Source organism: Spodoptera frugiperda, chromosome 7 (assembly GCF_023101765.2).
Source record: "Spodoptera frugiperda isolate SF20-4 chromosome 7, AGI-APGP_CSIRO_Sfru_2.0, whole genome shotgun sequence".
Classification (NCBI taxonomy): Eukaryota; Metazoa; Arthropoda; class Insecta; order Lepidoptera; family Noctuidae; genus Spodoptera; species Spodoptera frugiperda.
In genome coordinates, this window is record NC_064218.1 from 6734638 (window position 1) to 6753081 (window position 18444).

General features: G+C 32.4%; 1 protein-coding gene across 2 annotated transcripts in view; it reads right to left on the bottom strand.

Annotated features, from left to right (window-relative positions):
• LOC118266319 (uncharacterized) overlaps window positions 1-18444 on the bottom strand; it is a 95262-nt gene that overhangs the window by 20704 nt on the left and 56114 nt on the right. The window contains exon 1 of one of the 2 annotated variants that reach the window (XM_035579726.2): window positions 14672-14930. The exons of the other annotated variant lie outside the window; for it this stretch is intronic. The gene's annotated coding sequence lies outside the window, so the exon portion shown is untranslated. Of the gene's footprint in view, window positions 1-14671; window positions 14931-18444 lie in introns of those variants that run through there. 2 annotated transcript variants of the gene reach the window in all.

The following is an 18444-nucleotide window of genomic DNA, read 5'->3' on the forward strand; positions in this document are numbered from 1 at the left end:
TCCATCCATATTATAATCCATATTATTATACATTTCGTTGTACATATAAATGAAATAAAAAGTAACATACATACACTCACATACATAATTCAATATGAAACACACACTACCAAAACAACTTAGATAACACGAAATTTCTATTTTCTAGCTTCCTTATTTTCGAAAACGGCCTAGAGATATTTGAATGATTAATTACGAGAGTAGCTATAAATATATAAATATATTATACGTATAGAAATTAAATCGATACGTATTTCTTTTTAATAATCGATTTAGTGTAATAAATCAATGGACGGCGATTAAAAGGGTGTGGCTAGCGTCGGCGCATCAAAATATTAAGACTTGTTACTTCAGTTTTTATATTAAACACTTTATTAAATTATATTGAAGCTACACCATCACTGAAACTAATTTATCTCTAAGTACTAAATCAAGTAGTTGGGGTAATTAGAGTAATTTGGATAAAAAGTGAAATGTTAGCAGGTGCTTGAGGTTTTATGAAGGTGATTTATTCGATATTTTTTTATACACTTGAGCTGTACATGCAAAATAGTTAGTTTGGCTAATTTCTAGAATCTGGATGTTTTTTTTTACATCTTCGTGTTCAAACATTTATGAAATGAATACTAGATAATTAAATTAATATTAAATTAAAAGATGAATTTATGTTGATTTGATATACAGATATAATATTCGTAGCTTAGCAAGAATAAGGGGAAGAGAAGGTCTGATACTCCGGACCACCTAGCGGATTTACCGGGGCTCCCGGCTCGAAAAGCAGGAGTAGGCACGGGGTGGTTTTTAGTCAGTAAGAGTCTGACACTTGCAAAGTACGTAGGTACTACGTACTTGGCAAAAAATATTATAAAGATATTTGAATAGCATCAGTATAACTCTTTATGCATCCATAGCAACACGATAAGATTCATATCTTATATCTTGCATTAATCATTATATCAATCAGAGATGACTCTGACTTAAAACATAGCAATTAATAACTGTTAAACTATCACGCAGCTACAAGATAAAAGTCGTATGAAATAATCGCGACATGACTGGATCACTATTAGATGTCAAATGTTGATAAACGAGCTTCAGTTCAAAGTAAGACTTGGTACACACTGAATGTGAAATTAATTTTAAACATGGCGACTGTGATATTTATATATTTAGGGAGCAAACATTGGTTCATTCATACATAATTACACACAAAACATAAACAGTACCCTTAGTATGAGTTTGCTTTATGTTTAAAGTTTCGGTTTGTTTGGTTGGTTTATTCGAGCCAGCCAATCAGAGCGCCGAACGCGTTCTCGTTTCGATTGCTTTAAACGTAAATCAAACTCATACTAAGGGTACTGGCCATATTTTATTCCCTCAAAAAAGAAAGTTCCTAAAAAGGCTTTTATTTAACGTAGCACCAATTTTTCACTAGAAGTGACGATGAGCGTACCTTTTGCTAAATAACAATCAATATTAGTCGATTTTCTTCTTTAATTTATTTGATCTTATAATAGCTATTCATAAGAAATCAAATGACATAAAATTATTTAAAATTATTCAGAACGCCGGACGAGCTGTCGTTTCGAAAACATATTAAGGCACAAAATTAAAAAAATATGAAAACAAAATCATAAAATGATTAAAACATATTTATGTTATTTATGAACACATAAACAATATTTTTATAATAACTATCGTGAAGCATACTAAATTAACTAAAAAAATCATTATGATAAAAAAATAATTATGACACGAAACTAGTAGAGCTCTTCTCCATTACCAATAAACTGTGATTATTTTAGTTAATAAACATAAACAAATCATGCATTTTATCTATTACTTTCGTTTTTTTAAAAGCGTATATTCGTTAATATGTCGATGTGTCCATGCCCTTACACCGTCGTCTCACGTCTGTACCTCATCAATAAAACATGAGCCATTAAGAGTCTGTGATGGCCGAAGTGACAAGTTAAGTATAATCTCAATTTTATCGTTATTGGTAGTCACTTTGTATCAACTGTCCGCGCGTTTACCGAAATAATTTTATTTGTTATACTTTTTATGGTTGTTAAGTTTTGTTAAGAGTTAAAAATTGGTATTTTGTTAGTGAACGTAGGGATTTTTAGAGATTAAAAAGTAAAACAGTTATAGTGGTTTAGGTTTTTGAACACTAACTTTTTGATTGTGTCCGATTAATCGGAAGCCGCGAACTGCCTAGTAGGTAGCCCGCGGCTTCGAGTTATGCAATATAACGCCAATTGACACGATTCGGGAAATTCTTTTCGCTTAATTTCTCCATGCGCTTGCGTTGCTCGTCCGACTGATGCCTCTTAAAGTTAAAATATTTATTCATGTATGAAAATTACTACCATACCACATCATCTAAACTAAGGTAGTAAAAAGGTTTTATAAGATTTTTATATGAGACCTCTCATTTGAACTGTAGATAAGCTTGTTCATATTAATATGAAATTATATAGTATCTAAACTATTTGAGTTTGAATAAATTCAATAGGTGTCATGTCATAGTAATTACACTTTATAGCTTCCCTAGGTTAATGACATTCAAAAACTAGTCAGTAATAGAAAACTCAATAGGATTGACATTGGCGGTCGACAAATTATGTCAAAACTTTTTTAAAACTTTACTTTTTTATTCTGTTTTATAATGCCATTTGTTAAAGGGACTGACTAATGCAAAAGGTGGAGGAGATGAGAAAAGTCAGAAGACAAAGTACATTTATCGCCGTACTCAGAGTCATTTAAAGATTAGTTAACCCAGTCCTTAGCAATTATTTTTTGTATTAGTTTAGGTAAACATTAAATGTCTCTGAGTGCGGCAGTTAATTTTTGACGTATACATATGTCAGTAACTTTATATAGTCTGTACCATCCATGACAGAATAATTATTATCTAGTTCGTAGTTTAATTGGGTCTTGTCGCAATCATATTTTACAACTATCTACTTGAAAGTAATATTTTCTCCCATTTTATCAAACTATAAAATATAGCATTGCATAGTGAGCCGTTATATTTTAATCGTTTAATCTCTCTTGTCTGTAGTTTAAAATTTTCATATTTGTTTTATGATTAACTTAGTTATTTTATAATCTGGTCTAACGTCATTTTTATTTACAGAATCTAGAAATAAATCTTAGAAGAATAAAGCGGTTTATGTGCAATAAGTTCCTGATTTTTGCGTTAGACAAACAATACGTCATTGGAATTTAGTATTTAGGTTTTTGTAAATGATTGCCTACTGCCTTCCTACTAAATTATTATTTTCTGTAGGCGTTATAAACGTTAAGACAGCTAGACGCGAAAAAAAGAAAAATAAAAGAAATAGGAATACCAGTTTATTGTCTAATTTGCACGCAGCAAATGTGATCATAGCTTTTTTTCTATCAAATCTTTTCACCATAAATGGCCAGTATTCATTTCCATAAAGTAATAAAATATGAATAAAAAAGTTTAAAAGTCTTGTTCTTTTTTTTCAAATTAAATATTTAAAATAATTGGCCTATCACACTTCTGAATCGCCTACAGACGGCTGTTTCTATACCATATTATTTTTTATTGTAGGAAATAAAATTGATGTTATTGTTCCTGTATAATAAGAAGAAGACTGCTAAATCTTCTTTCTCTTTCTATCCTTCACGAACGAGCTTCATGAGAATTTTCCAAAATGGAGCTAAAATAAAATATATCCTGTAGATATGTCTGACAGGATAAAAAAATATAGTGTTGAAAAGTGACTAGCAAACCGAAAAAATCAAAACAAACCGAAAATAAAAATAGTTATGTCACATTTCATCTCATCAGTCACACTTATGAATACCAATATTTTTTATGGTATAAACCGGTAAACGAGCAGACGGATCACCTGGTAAGCAATCACCGCCGCCCATGGACACTCGAAACACCAGAGACATTAAAAGTGCGTTGCCGGTCTTTTGGGGGTTAGGAATTTAAGGGTTGTTGAGGATTGGGAAGGGCCTCCGGTAGCTTCACTCACACAACGCAAGCGTTGTTTCACTTCGGTTTTCTATGAGGCCGTGGTATCACTCCGGTCGAGCCGGCCCATTCGTGCCGTAACATAGCTCACCCACACTTAAATTTCTGGTGCATTACTCTACGTACGTAGATACAAAATCCGGTTCACAGATAACATCTAAAATGCAACAGTTATTGTGGTCACTCAAACTGTTACAGATCCTCGTCGCTTTTATTGTAAGCACTCTAGCGGGAAAATGTTGCACTAAATGCAGTTATAAAAGAAAATTGGCCTGCTCTACTGGAAGTGAATCTCGTAAAAATATATAAAGCACCTAATAAACATATCACCGTGAACATATTCCTTGAAGGCGTAGACAGAAATGTTAAAGTCATGCGATATAGTGATCAAGATTGCCAGGCCATAGTAATAGTTTTATTACTATTAAAATGTAACGTGAACATACTTGTTAACACTTTAAAGTAACGTTAATATGCCTTAGGGTGCTTTGCCACCAGAGATGTGATATGCCGTTTCCACTGATATTAAGTAGCTGTGCGAGGAAAATGCGCAGCTCGAGTATGCGATGTATCGATAGCAGAGAAGCCATTCATAAAACACCTAGCTTAGCTGAGTCCGTTTCCACTCGTTTGCATTCGTTGGAAAGGTCTCAGGCTCCGTGAAGTTTATAGCTAAGAAAAATCAAGAAAATTTTCAAGAAAATAGCAGGAAAACAGGGAAAATCATTGGTGGCGAAATAAAGTTCGTCGGGATTGCTAGTATTTGAAAATTTTTAATGGTGTAATTATTATTCAAATCGGTCCAATAGTTTCGGAGCCCATCTCACTTATCTTCGTTGGTCGTAGTAAAAAAGATCGTAACATTTATAATCAGATCTTAGATATCTTAATATCTCGTATATTAAAACGACCATCAGAGAAGGCCGTTAAATGCAAGCTATTTTTTTCCAAAACATTTCTTGAATATGCATTATGCAGTTGACATCACATAGGAAATAAATTAGTTCTGCACTGCATGAGACTACTTAAGTACTTTTGAATGAATTCCAACTGTGCTGTGGCATATTTTTTTAATTACCCAAGGGATTTCTTTTCCATGTTTATGTAAATAATGTAATTAGTAACTAAATTAGACACTGGTGTGGAGTGTACAGCGGTGTAAAATATCAAACATATCTATTGGCATTTAAACCATACAAGTTTTTATTTGGAAGTTTCAGCTGTTAGTCGGACGGCTTAATAACAAAACAATTAAGATCTTTATGGTTTCGAAAACTCATTGGCAACGTTTTTTATACAATCGGCATGGCTGATAGAAACATAAAAATTCTCTTCCCAAGCCATTAAAAACCGATTAAAAAGAAGGATCCGATTATATCGGAATAAAAATCGCTAAGCTTTCCGAAACACTATTTCTAATAGGGGAAAGCGAGCAATAAACATATGAAACGTATTGGTAGCTAAAATTAATACTTTCGAAAATCTGGTAGTGATTATCGAGAATATTAGGCCAGAGATGTGCTTATCAACTCTATATGAATATTTAAACTAATATACCTCGTATATATTTCGATCACGGATGGGTCGTAAACAGCTGCGCGTAGTCCGAATGGAACTAATAAGCCACACCGTTCTCTCACAAAACTATGCTAAAATTTACATCCTCTCTAATTTGTTGACTAATAAGATATTAAACGTTTTAAATTATGATGAATTTATATTCTAAGTGTATATGGTTGTTATAAAAACTTCGTTGATTGCTACATGCTTATGGTTTTGACTTTTATAATCAGCTTTTTGGTTGGAATGTTGTAGTGCTGTAAATTTTCAGGTAAATGTGTAGGCATTCTTTATTATGTTTTGGTAAATGTGGGAGAGCTATGCTTGGGCATGAGTGGGCTAGATTGACCCAGAGTTATACCACGGCCTCACAGAAAACCGACGTGAAACAATGCTTGCTTGTGTTTCGTTGTGTGAGTGAAGTTACCGGAGGTCCAATTACCCCCTTTCTTAATCTTCCCAATCCCCGATTCCCCAACAACCCTCAAATACTAGCGGTAGCAGACACATCATAATTTATGTGCACATCTGAGATCCTATGCGAAATCAAGTACAAATATATATGACGTTACCTTTGCTTAACTAACTGCCGTAATCAGCGTCATTGAATGGTTACTTAACCCAGTCCTTCGCAATTGTTTTCGGTACAAAATCGTTACTAAGGAATAGTTTAAGTAATCGTTAAATGTCTTCGAGTACGTTATTAAAATTCTTTCTGTTTTAAGAACAAATTAAATATGCCTATAGCACAACACAAAATAACAAAATGATTAACTCTTTACGACTTAACTATTCAAATTCGCAGAGAAAGGGATATTCTCATCAAATTATGTATTCGCTATATGCCTTCATATGACTCACTAATTACATTCATTAAAATCAATCATAATGTCTTGTTGGAGTACCAAAAATTGCTTTGCGAATAAAATTTCGCGATAAATACTTGATTACACTTTCTATACGCAAAAACAATGTAGGTATCGTCTTCACTTTTATTCTCTGACTAGTATACCGCCCGCGGTGTCGCTCGTATGATTAATATAAAAAAATCGTTTGTATTACTAGGCTAGACTCGCCTCGGCTCTTACTTACTCGTAGTTTCAAGGTCCGGGTAAAATCTGTTTCTACCAGCAGTAGATAATTCTTACAGGTGCTAATGGTGGCCAAAAGTACGCGTCCACAGGCCCGCATTGCACGCAACGGATTTTCGTTTGCCTTGTATAGAAACTCATACAACTGCGTCCACTGATCCGCATCGTACGGACCGCATTATCAGCAATGCCTACATGCGATGCGTACTGATGACGTCATATTGAATGCGTGCGATGCGTGCGATATGTACGACGCAGGCCTGTGGACGCTTACTTCAACGAGGTGGTTTTAGTGATGTAGGAACCCCACACTCACTCGTCTTTAACCTCAAATAACCTAGACCTGGCTAAACTATTGATAATATTTTGTAGCCTATTTTATGTCAGTCTCCGACTTAGCTATCTCCACAATAAATATCGTACTATAAATACATACCCTCGCTATCGCTACGCGGTACGTGAAAGAATGACGAACAAACAAACAAACCAACTTTCGCATTTATATCTAATATATAATATTTGTAAAGGATAGTTAAACGGTATAGGTATCTATCTACTTAATTATTTGTATAAGTTACAAAGTGGTATGTTAATCGTTAAAAGATTGCTGCAATTATTGAGGATGGTAATCATGAATGGATTGGTTTAATGTGTTATTTGAATGTGGTTGAGATATCAGAATATTGCTGGTCCAGATGTTTAGTTTTATTTTTGGTTTTAGAATTCAATTCTTATTTTATCTATTCAATGCCAACCCCAAAAGTAATTTGGAAACAGTACAGAACGAGGAAGAAAGAAGAGTACCTACGAGTAGAGTAGAGTAGAGAGTAAAGTAAAGTAGTATATTTCAATATAGTATACTATACTATACCTAAGATACTATTATGGCATTAAAACTCGTAATCATAATTTGAGACTGCTGGTCTCATAACGTACTCGTACATAAGTAGAAAAGGGTAATCTTTACCTCAACGCTCAAGGAAAATTTTAAATACATAAGTATGATGCTAGTACACAGAAAATGAGCAGATGCGCTCTTTATAAACACCTGTATTGTGGGTGGTTTTCTCCTGTATCATGGGTACGTTTACAAACATACAAGTTTACATACACACACACACACACACAGTTTGAAAACTGTACCTGAATTTAATAAAGACTTCTTGCTAAAACGGGGATGTGACATAAAAATTGGCAAATGGCGTGAGAGACTAGCGTGCATGTGTTTATGTACTTGAGTTCGTGAGTGTCTTAAATATGCCTAACGTCTTTCATGAGAAATGGGGAATTTCTTCATTCCTACGACACATAAATTATTTTAAAACTCAATATAAAATGTCTAACGAGGTATCACTTACATATTAAAAGTTGTATATACAAATAATTGAGGTTAATGACCTAAGTAGGTAGGCAAGTTAAAAAGAATACAGCCTATTATAATATTTTCTTTAATTAATACAAAAAATCCTCAACATTGTTAAGTTCCTTATAAGGAATTAAATACCACTCAATCATAAAACATAATAGATTAAAAACTAGTTTGTATTCTAACACAGATGGCGTTAACTGATAATTTGGCTACCCGCTATGAGAAGGGTCATCTTCTCACACAGCCAAAATGTAACCTTCCATCAACTAAGGTAAAGTTCAATTTTGTTTAACTTCGGTCTCATTATAATGTGCAGGTGAAGGGTCATTGTACCGCCTACAAATAACTATTGAACCTTTTTTGTATTGCATTAAAGTTCACTTTTGTATAGTTTCGGTCACTTTGAACTACAGGTGTTAGATAACTTAATGTGTGACAGGGATGTTCTTTTTTTAGTGTATTTGCAATTATAATTTCTTGTATCCTGGTATTGTTGACTATTAGAATCAAATTGTTAAGTAATGATTATTTTGTTTTTAGTTTGCTTGCTTGTTAAGACATCATACTTATTAGGCTTTGATGTTTAAACTGGTTATTGAATCATTAGCTAAGATACTAATAATCCATACATACTTAGAAAACCTTACATTCAATCTTTATTTAAATTAAATTATAATTATTAAGGGCTAGTAAACTAACTAAAAATCACGGTTTACTCACTTATATTAATGGAGAAAAGCTCTACTAGTTTCAAATCACAGAGGGACTCTTCATCATGAGCAGCGTGCGCAGACGCGGCGACGTCGCGCAGCATAATAAATTTAGTATGTCTCACAACAGTTATTATAAAAGTCTAATAAACTACTATTGAATAAACAAAAGAACAAGTAACAAAACACCATCATTAATCTGTCAATCTTAAAGTTAAACTTCAACTTAGATATCCCGTAACCTAACAATCAAGTACCTACAGAGATTAACTAAAACAACGTTCCACGATTAATAGAGGAACAATAAAGACATTAAAAAACTAACCCGTGTTGATGTTGAGACATCGTTTAGTAGCAAAAACGATCATCGTTCACATAGCTGTCTCTAATTGACGGTGATAAAATCATTTATAATCATACACCATGGTTACAATAACGTTACATAAAGATACGTTACAGGGATTAATAGATACAGCAGATTAAGATAACGTTTAGTCAAGTGTAACCTATTTTCTGCAAAGTTAAAGTGCATAGTTTAGCTAAAGATAATAGTTAATGCTATAGTAATTTTACAACCCGTCCATTTTTTTAATACAAGTAAGAGTTCCTTTTGCTACAAAACTACAGATGACTCTTTTAATATAAGAGTTCTTTTTTCAAACACAACTACAGATGATACCACACCATTATCACATTATTTGGAAATGAATTATTTGTTAACCAAAATACATGATAAGAGCAGAAGCAGAAAACAGAGTTGTACGAATCACCTGATGGTAAGCAAACAGCATCGCTCATGGACTACCGCAACACCCAAAGAAGTGCAGTGACTTCTCTTTTTAATCTTTTTAATGTGTTAAAAGCAACGGGTTTAAAAAGTAATACGCTCTTTTTTTCTTAAAGGTTGTGCTGATCAAATATCAATTTTCAAATGCATTCGAGAAGATAGATATTAGCAAAAAAACTAACTTAAATAATTGCATTGATATTCGTAAGATCGATCGATGTAGGTCGGATCCGAATTACTAAATAGATATTGTATACAAATACTTTAATAAAAACAAAAACCGGTACGAAATATATTAGACTAAGAAGTTATTTATAGAAGACACATTATTGAAATTCTACACACTACGGACGCATCGTGTGAAAAAAGTATAGGAAAAATACTGAAATGGCTATAAATATTAAATCACGGTGAGATACCGTTGTCAAGCATAGTTAGTGTGTTTCTAAAAATAGATGTTATAAATTATTCATTTAACTTGAACCTGTGATTCGTTGGTTCGGGTGCTATTCGGTTATTTATGACAATTTCTGGCGTCTTAGAACGCATTATTGGGGTCCCGTAGTCAGATAAGTTCGGACCAATATAAGGAGACACATGCGTGTGGCAAGAATTTCGTAAATTGATACTTTGTATGATTTATAGGGTCTTGGACACGTTTAATTTATTTTCTTGATGATTGTTTATTGATTTTTATTTGAGTGAGTTGTTTAAATTGTTGAAACCATTATTTACCTATTTATATATTTGCATGAAACATATACATAATATGTATCATGCATTTTATCTCCGCGAAGGTTACACAAAACCCTGAATGATACTTTGTTGGGAGTCGAACCGAGGACGTTTTGTTTAGGCTCTTAAGATCGATAGTCATTCTAGCTGCCATATGGCTAACTAGGAATTTAATTATTATAATGCTTTTTATGACATTACTGACAGCATTGGCAAAATTATATGCGGTAGTTGTGACAATATCAGTGTTTGATCGCGTTTAATAAATGTCTACTCTATTAAAGTTCTGTAACAAAATTGTGTTTGTTTTTAAACTGATTGTTTTAGTATAATCTCCGTTACTTTCTGCGGTAAGCTGTGGCTGTGGTTACAGTCCATTGAAAGTGAAAAACGTGGCCTAGTGTTTATTGTAAACTAAAAATGAATCTTGTTGTAATAGCTTAAAGATCAATTTTATTAAATATCAATTTGAATAAAAGTATTGGTGATAATGAAGAGAAAAAGTATAAGTGACGAAGGAATGCCGAAGCTTAGAAAAGGATTTAATGGGTTTTGACGTAAAATAGTCTACAAAATTCATAGATAAGCTGGTTCTTCCACTAATTGTTGTTACAGGTTTGAGTGTAATGTTAGAACTTAAGACGGGATATTTACCATGTTTATTTATGTCTATTAGTTTCCATGGTAAATATACCGTCTTAAGTTCTAATGTTAGTGTTAGTGATGTGTTTAGTAAAATTTTCTGTTTGGTATCACATACACAATTCGGTACAATATCTTAATGTAGATTAATGCACGCACAATACGGTAGAATATACTAACGTGTGTTAATATTCTTAAAAAGAAATTCTACGCAAAATACTATTACATTAACTTTGAATTTGAATGTGAAATCAATTCTACGTAAAAGTCTATTAGATTAACTTTCAATTTGAATGTGAATAAACAAAACTTAAGTTTCCAGTTTCAATTATGATTTTGTGCTCAACCGTTATTACGCCGACTAAACCAAGTACATCACTACATATTACAAGTTATAAAAATCACATACACGACCATAAAACACAACTAATTAACCTATTTCTCATACATACGCATATTAAAGCAAAAATATTACAAGACTAACTATTAAAGCAAGTAATTAATAGTAAAGAACATTTAATTCAATCAATAATTAATAATTATCGAATTAATCAAACGAATAAAGTCGGTTTGTAAGAGTGTTCGTAATAACACGTTGTACTAAGAACCGTCGGTAGTGTTTCATGTGATTTATTAAAAAAAAAAGTAGTAATTAAAAAAATATCTGATTGGAAAGTGTTAAAAGAAAATTTGTTTTGATCGAATGTTGTTGGTGATGAGTTATTTGATTATACACATTATGTTATTAAGTTTAAGGTTCAACTTATGCGGCTATCCATTATAATTTATGTAATTATGGTACATATTCATATCTACTAAACGTTACCTACGTCAGTCATGAGATTTTCGATAGGCGAGTAAAGTCGCTTTGGCCAAAAGCAGCCAGGATTGTGGTTATTACAATACGGTAGAAGACTAATTTTTATTTTAATGTCCGTCTTGCAGATTATTTTAAAATATTAGATGCGTATTGTTTATTTTCTTACGGCAACAAATACATTCGAAGATATAATACATTAGATTTGAAATGGGTGACCTTACTTCTAAATACATTTTATGCGTAGAAATGACGTCCAAAACTTTAATTCGTTTTATCTAAATATTTCATCTTATATGACGAAATAAAAAATACGTGTATATTTTTTTTCGGCGGACTGAATAGTTTAATTTTCATACCCCGTCATCATCCCTATTAAAAAAGGTACACATGGAATATCATGGAATTACTTTTCGCTAGTTATCATATCAGTCCAATTCAACAAGTCAAATATCGTGTAATAAAACTGGAAACTGTACCGGAGGCGACGTACTGGATCGACATTTAATGACAATTAAATATTGTAAAACATAAAATAGTTTGAAGCGACAGTTTTACGGGGTTTCCGTAGACAGTGGCCCAGGAGCTATGTGTAATCATTGCCTATGGAAATACTTAAATCTTCGTTTAAAGTGACATTTATAATTAACTAACTGACAATCTAATTAAAGCGGTCTTTAACGGAGATACAACACACGTTTAACCAATAAAATACAATAAATTGTGTCGTATTTTGTTTAGGATTTTACTAATAAAATACAATATATTGTGTCGTATTTTGCTTAGCACTATTTTTTTATTAAGACTTGATCAGAATAACTTTGTTAGTCGAATGGTTACAGATGCGGCAGCCGTGCATGGGTCTTGGGTTGCATTCTCTAATAAGTAATAAGACAAAGTATTAGGGTGCTTTTCCACCATATGGTACGTTGCTGTGGATGCCTTTAGCTTCCACCAATCATATTTATTGGTACACATAGCTTAACACTGGTGACAACGGACCCAGCTAAGCAATGTTTTTTATGGAAAGTTGTACTCGAGCTACGCATCTTCCTCGCACAGCTACATATAGTCATATATTATTTTTTTTCAAACCCGAGTCCTCTTGCTTGGCAGCCGTACTAACTAACAACCATTCGACCATCGAGACAGTAAATAATTAATCCCTCTACATTCATAATGATTTATTATTAGGTACATAACATAAATAATGAAGCTAGCACATAATGTTAGTTCTTTAGATAGTAAATTCCAAGAGGTCAAATGGCCACCCTTAACGTTTAAACACGTCAGCTGTCAATCAAAGTGACAGTAAGGAAAACGGAATGAAAGGAATATTTAACATAGTATTTTACTCATAAATTTTAATGTATGAAGAAAGTGAATATTACCTAGGTACAAAGATTCTGATAGAAATTCTATTAGTATTAGAACTCGAAACGGGATATTTACCATGTCTTTCTATTTGTAAGAGCTTCCGATATTTCGGCACTGTTGCAAGCGTCATGATCACGGATGAACTGATGACTGACAGATGAAACTCATATAATAGAAAAACATGGTAAATATCCCGTTTCGAGTTCTAATACTAGTGTTAGTGTTAGTTATCTAAAGATTAATGTGGACTTTCTAACTGAATAATTTCCGCGGTCAAAATCAAATATGTCAACGTTTCAGTTGGTACAATCAAATCAGAGTCGACGCTTCAAATTAATTTTATTTCTTTTAAGGTATTTTTAAGTTGTAAATATATTTTAGTCTATATATTTATTTAAAATCCTCTAAAAATACATTTATAAATTCTACTTATAAAATACAACATAAAATAATATTTAAAAAAATAGAATTCGACCGTTAGCTGCTATTATTATAATAGCTATATTATACGATAGATATTATTATTTAGTTTATATGGTTTACTTTAATATTGATTATTTACTTAAGTAGTTCTAATAATAAAGTTTTCGGAATTCTTATAAAGTCTGTTTCACATTTTCATTAATTTGATTTTTATAATTTTTAAGAATCCATATAATGATATAAAAATCCTAATTAAAAACACTGAGATTGGTGCAATATCTATTCAATAAAATTCAAGATTATTACTTAAAAAAAAGCATAATATTTCATTAATTGCCAATTGATTCATTTCACTAGATCATCGAGGTCAATAAATCTCATTATTTATGTCGAAACATATTATTTTACCGTTAAAGTTCGAACCGAGCCGACAGAACTATCATTATCATTAATTAGCAGATAAAATATAAAGGAAAGAAATAATAAAACCTGTGGTGATTTACTGAAGCGCCTATCTAGTTTATGGATAGTCCTTTTTTTATAAATGTTAGTTCAGATACACTAGCCAAAAAGTCTCTACATATATAACTTTTTTTTGATAGATTTATCAGTAGATTTGGTGACTTAAAAACAATATTTTGACATAAGCTTCACGCAAAATGTATCAAAATTCTATATCTAGTAGCTACAGATATTATCTATGGTATACCTCCTGTTTATCTATGCATGAAGAACCCTTACGATTAATTAATTAATAAAAATATAATATTTTGTTTTGTTTAAAATAAAATTATGTTGTCAAAATGTTTAGTTTAACATAACATAAACAAATTCAATCAAACTTTTCGAATATTGGTTTTATCGAAAACGTTTGTTCGAAGTTACATTATTGTTTTCTTATGTTAATTAATTGTACCTTTATCTGTGAACGATAATGTATAAAAGATCTCATCGATATACTTATTGATAGTTATGTCACTTCTGCTTTTATTTGAGTTCTTCACATTAATTCCCATATTTATAGAGGAGTTCCTCAAGGAACATAACTGGGTCAACACCATAGTTCACAGTTAGAAGTCTAATAATAAAAATATTACTCCCGTTAAAAACTAAAAAAAGAACCTATTTTTAAATAAACTCACCAAAGAAAATTCAGGAAAACATCACTATCCAAACAAACTTCCATGGAGGTTGGTAACAATCCACACAAGAGTTTTTGTCATGCACTAAATAAAAAAAAACAGTCACATTCTTTTTTCAAATCGATCCAAGGACGGAGATGTCAGTGTTCCCGCGGTTTTTGACGCGACGCGTCGGCTCGAGCGGTCGGCGTGCAAGTGGTGCGATTGCTTATTCTGCACAGATCGGTTCGACCCGACCCGCCCTCAGCATATCGCTCGATTCCGGATCGATTGAACGTTAATCGGAAACACGGTCACCGGACTCTATCGAAAAAATATGAAAATTTGTGATAGTTGTGACTGGTGGGACTAATCGGGTTAATTAGATTTTGCTCGCACGATTTTATGTGTATATTAAATGACTGATTAAAAAATTTTTTTTTTTGCATTTTTCTCTCATATTTACATATGTTTGTGGATATCCCTGCTTCCGGATCTAGAATATTTCGGAAATTAATTTTCGTTTTGGGTGAAAGACAAACATTTGTCGACCACGCCCTGATGTTGTTTCAAACATTCCTTTAACTTGTGCTACCTATCTAATAAGTCACTAATTGCACCTGTTTGAGAAGCCATGTTTTCTACTACTCTTACGTTACCATCTGTTATATTACCCATGCGTTTTCAATTTCAACTTTATGACTCGAATTTTTCATCAACATTTTATTACTTGCTGCTTTTATAGTTAATCGTAAACTCATAATGACACGACCACATTTGTACACCATATCTACCATGGAATAGTAACTCAGAAGCCCATAAGAAACACTTGGAGGTTTATCACGAACTTTCACTCATAATCTGTAATTAATAAATCCCATCAAGTTCATCTTTATTTTTAATTACAATCAATACGTTATATGTTGTATGTTATTAATGTTTTTTAAAACATTTACGTCCGTGTGAGTTATTGATAATTTTATGATCGTATCTGGCAAGAGTAACGCCTTCTAGGCCTGTGTAACTTGTAATACGTTGTAGCCGCGATGAATGTGCGTAAGAGTTCGTTTTTAATGTTTCTGGTTTCAAAATGCTTTTTATTCGGTAAATAGGTACTCTTATCATGTACGTTTTCTAAGAAGTTAATGGAATGGAATTTGCATTATAATTATAATGTAGGTATTCAATTAATGACTAAATAGGTTTTGATGGTAATGGAATGTCCCACCATAGGTACTCAATTTACTACTAAACAAACTGTGTAAGAAGTACCTTTATGAAAAAGAAGAAAGCCAAGAAATATCGTAACATGTAATTGAAATCAATAAGATTGCATATAGCGCCAAAGCCATTTGAAAAAAGAGGTTATTCATCATCATCATCATCAGCAGCCAAAGGAACTGACTCCACTGCTGAACCTAGACCTGTCTCTAGAGTTTACCTTTTAATAGATAAATCACAATATATTAACTTTACTAAGCAAGTTTTAATGTTAGTACATTATGGACCTGCAAAGTGACTTTAATATCCAACTAATTTATCGTCTCCGATATTCTCATTTCCCAATTAATATGTAAAACGCTACGGTTATACGGTGACAATGTTTCAACTAGAAAGTTGGTGGCCTTCATGAAATATTAATCATCGTTCATAAGTAGGCACTTTATTAGTAGCTAAACGGTTTATTATAGAAATTTAGGCCTACATTTTCACCGACACCTAGTGTCCGGGTAATTTATCAACAAACAACATGGGACGAGTTGCAGAATGAAAATAATATGCGGGAGAAGTCATTGGACGATTTTCGCCCCTCAAAAAAAAAGGCGTGTGGGACGAGTTGATGAATTACCCAAGTTATAAGTCTCGATTATATTACTGAGGGTTGTTTGGAGATAGTTGATAAATACTAAGTTGGTCATTATTTCAGGCCAAAGAAAAATATAAGTTACTTTATCTTTATTAAATAAACGAAGGCAAAGGCTTAAGTCATGCTGTCTCCTGCATTAAATTCACCGAGGGAAGTGGAAACTATCGTTTTCTTTTCTTCTCCTCTAATAATATCTTCTGATTTATTTCGTTGCGGGATCCAAGACAGTCATTCATGTCCGCCGGACTTCAATGTTCCGGTGTTTTCATGGTTGTATCTACTGTAGATCCTGGCTTACAGGAGTCGGTAAGGGAGGTTGTGGCGGGCTTGTCCCAAACGAAGAAAAGTAAAGAAGCTAACGGATCGCTTGATGGTAAACAATCGGCGCCGCGCATGGACACCTGCATCATCAGTTGAATTGAGTAGATGACTAATTTTTATTTTAAAGTCCGTCTTGTATAATCTACAATTGAAACTTGAAACAAATACTTTCGGAGATACATTGATTTAAAGTATCGCGTGACGTCACTACTAGGTAAGTTTTATGTATTAATTTGCCCCCACTTCTAAAACTTTCATTCGTTTTATGTAAATGCTGTTATTTTAGATGACAAAAAAAAATGTATCTAATATATTTTCATCACCTAACAGACGGACTAAATAGATTTTTATTTTTCATACCCCGTCATCATCCCTATTAGCTGGTTCATTGGGGCATTTAGGGGCTTTAAGGGTATGAAGACTAGATTTTGGATACTAAAACCATCCATTAAACTATTAAATATTATGTAAGCTTACAACAAGAAAGTAATAAGATTCATTAATGTAAAGAAATAAGCTAAATTATTCTGAATATTTCTCAAACTTTTCCTACAAATTAGAAATGTAGTTTTTTTTTATTTAAAAGGCAAGACGAACATTGTAACAACCGGATCTCGGCCGCCATTAAGAGCCAGATCCATATGATTCCATACAAACTTCTATTTTATATACACACTAGCTTCTGCCCGCGACTCCGTCCGCGCGGATGTCGGTCTTCGCGTGGATGTTTTATTTCTCCATTTTGAGTAACTCTGACAATGACATCTTATAAATATCTATTGGACCCAAATACGGCTAGATCCATAATAATTAAGGAGATCTCTCTATTGAGCTCGCGTTTTGTAGTATAAAACTGAAAATAAATTCTAAGTATTTTCCAGGAAAAAAATATCCTATTTTGTGCCCAGGATAATAAAGTATAATTATACCAAGTTTCATCGAAATCGAACCGTTAGTTTTCACGTGATGCCTGAACATACAGACAGACAGTCAAAAAAAATGTAATCACAAATTTAAGTTTGGTATTGATCCAGTAACACCCCCTGTTATTTATTTTTTCAATATTTTCAATGTACAGAATTGACCCTTCTACAGATTTATTATATGTATAGATATATAAATCTTCGTTTAAATTATTCGAAACTTCAAAGGCTGGGTCGAAAATCACAATATTCTCATCTAGACTTTCTCAGACTGAGATAATTAATTCATATACTAAAGAAATGTAGGTATTCTATGTATTATGTAGCTGTTTGAAGACCCATGACCTCATGATTTAGACATTTCAACCAAGGAGTTTGGTATATTAATAATACAATGTACGGTTTGAACGATAATTTATTTGTTTAGGAGCCTTTCTTTGAAAACATTATTGTCTATAAATTATTTAAGATGTCATTTCTTTCTATAGTTTGATTTTTCTTCATTATAGATTGGAATTTTAAGATATTTTGTGAATATTACTAGCATTAAGGTTTAATAAGCTTAAGTTTTTTTTATGAAAAAGCTCTGATTAATTTAAAACATTAATATAACGTTAATGTATGTATATACTAAAAATAATTTTATTTCTGGTTTTCAAAACCAGCTTTTAGTTCTATTTCGG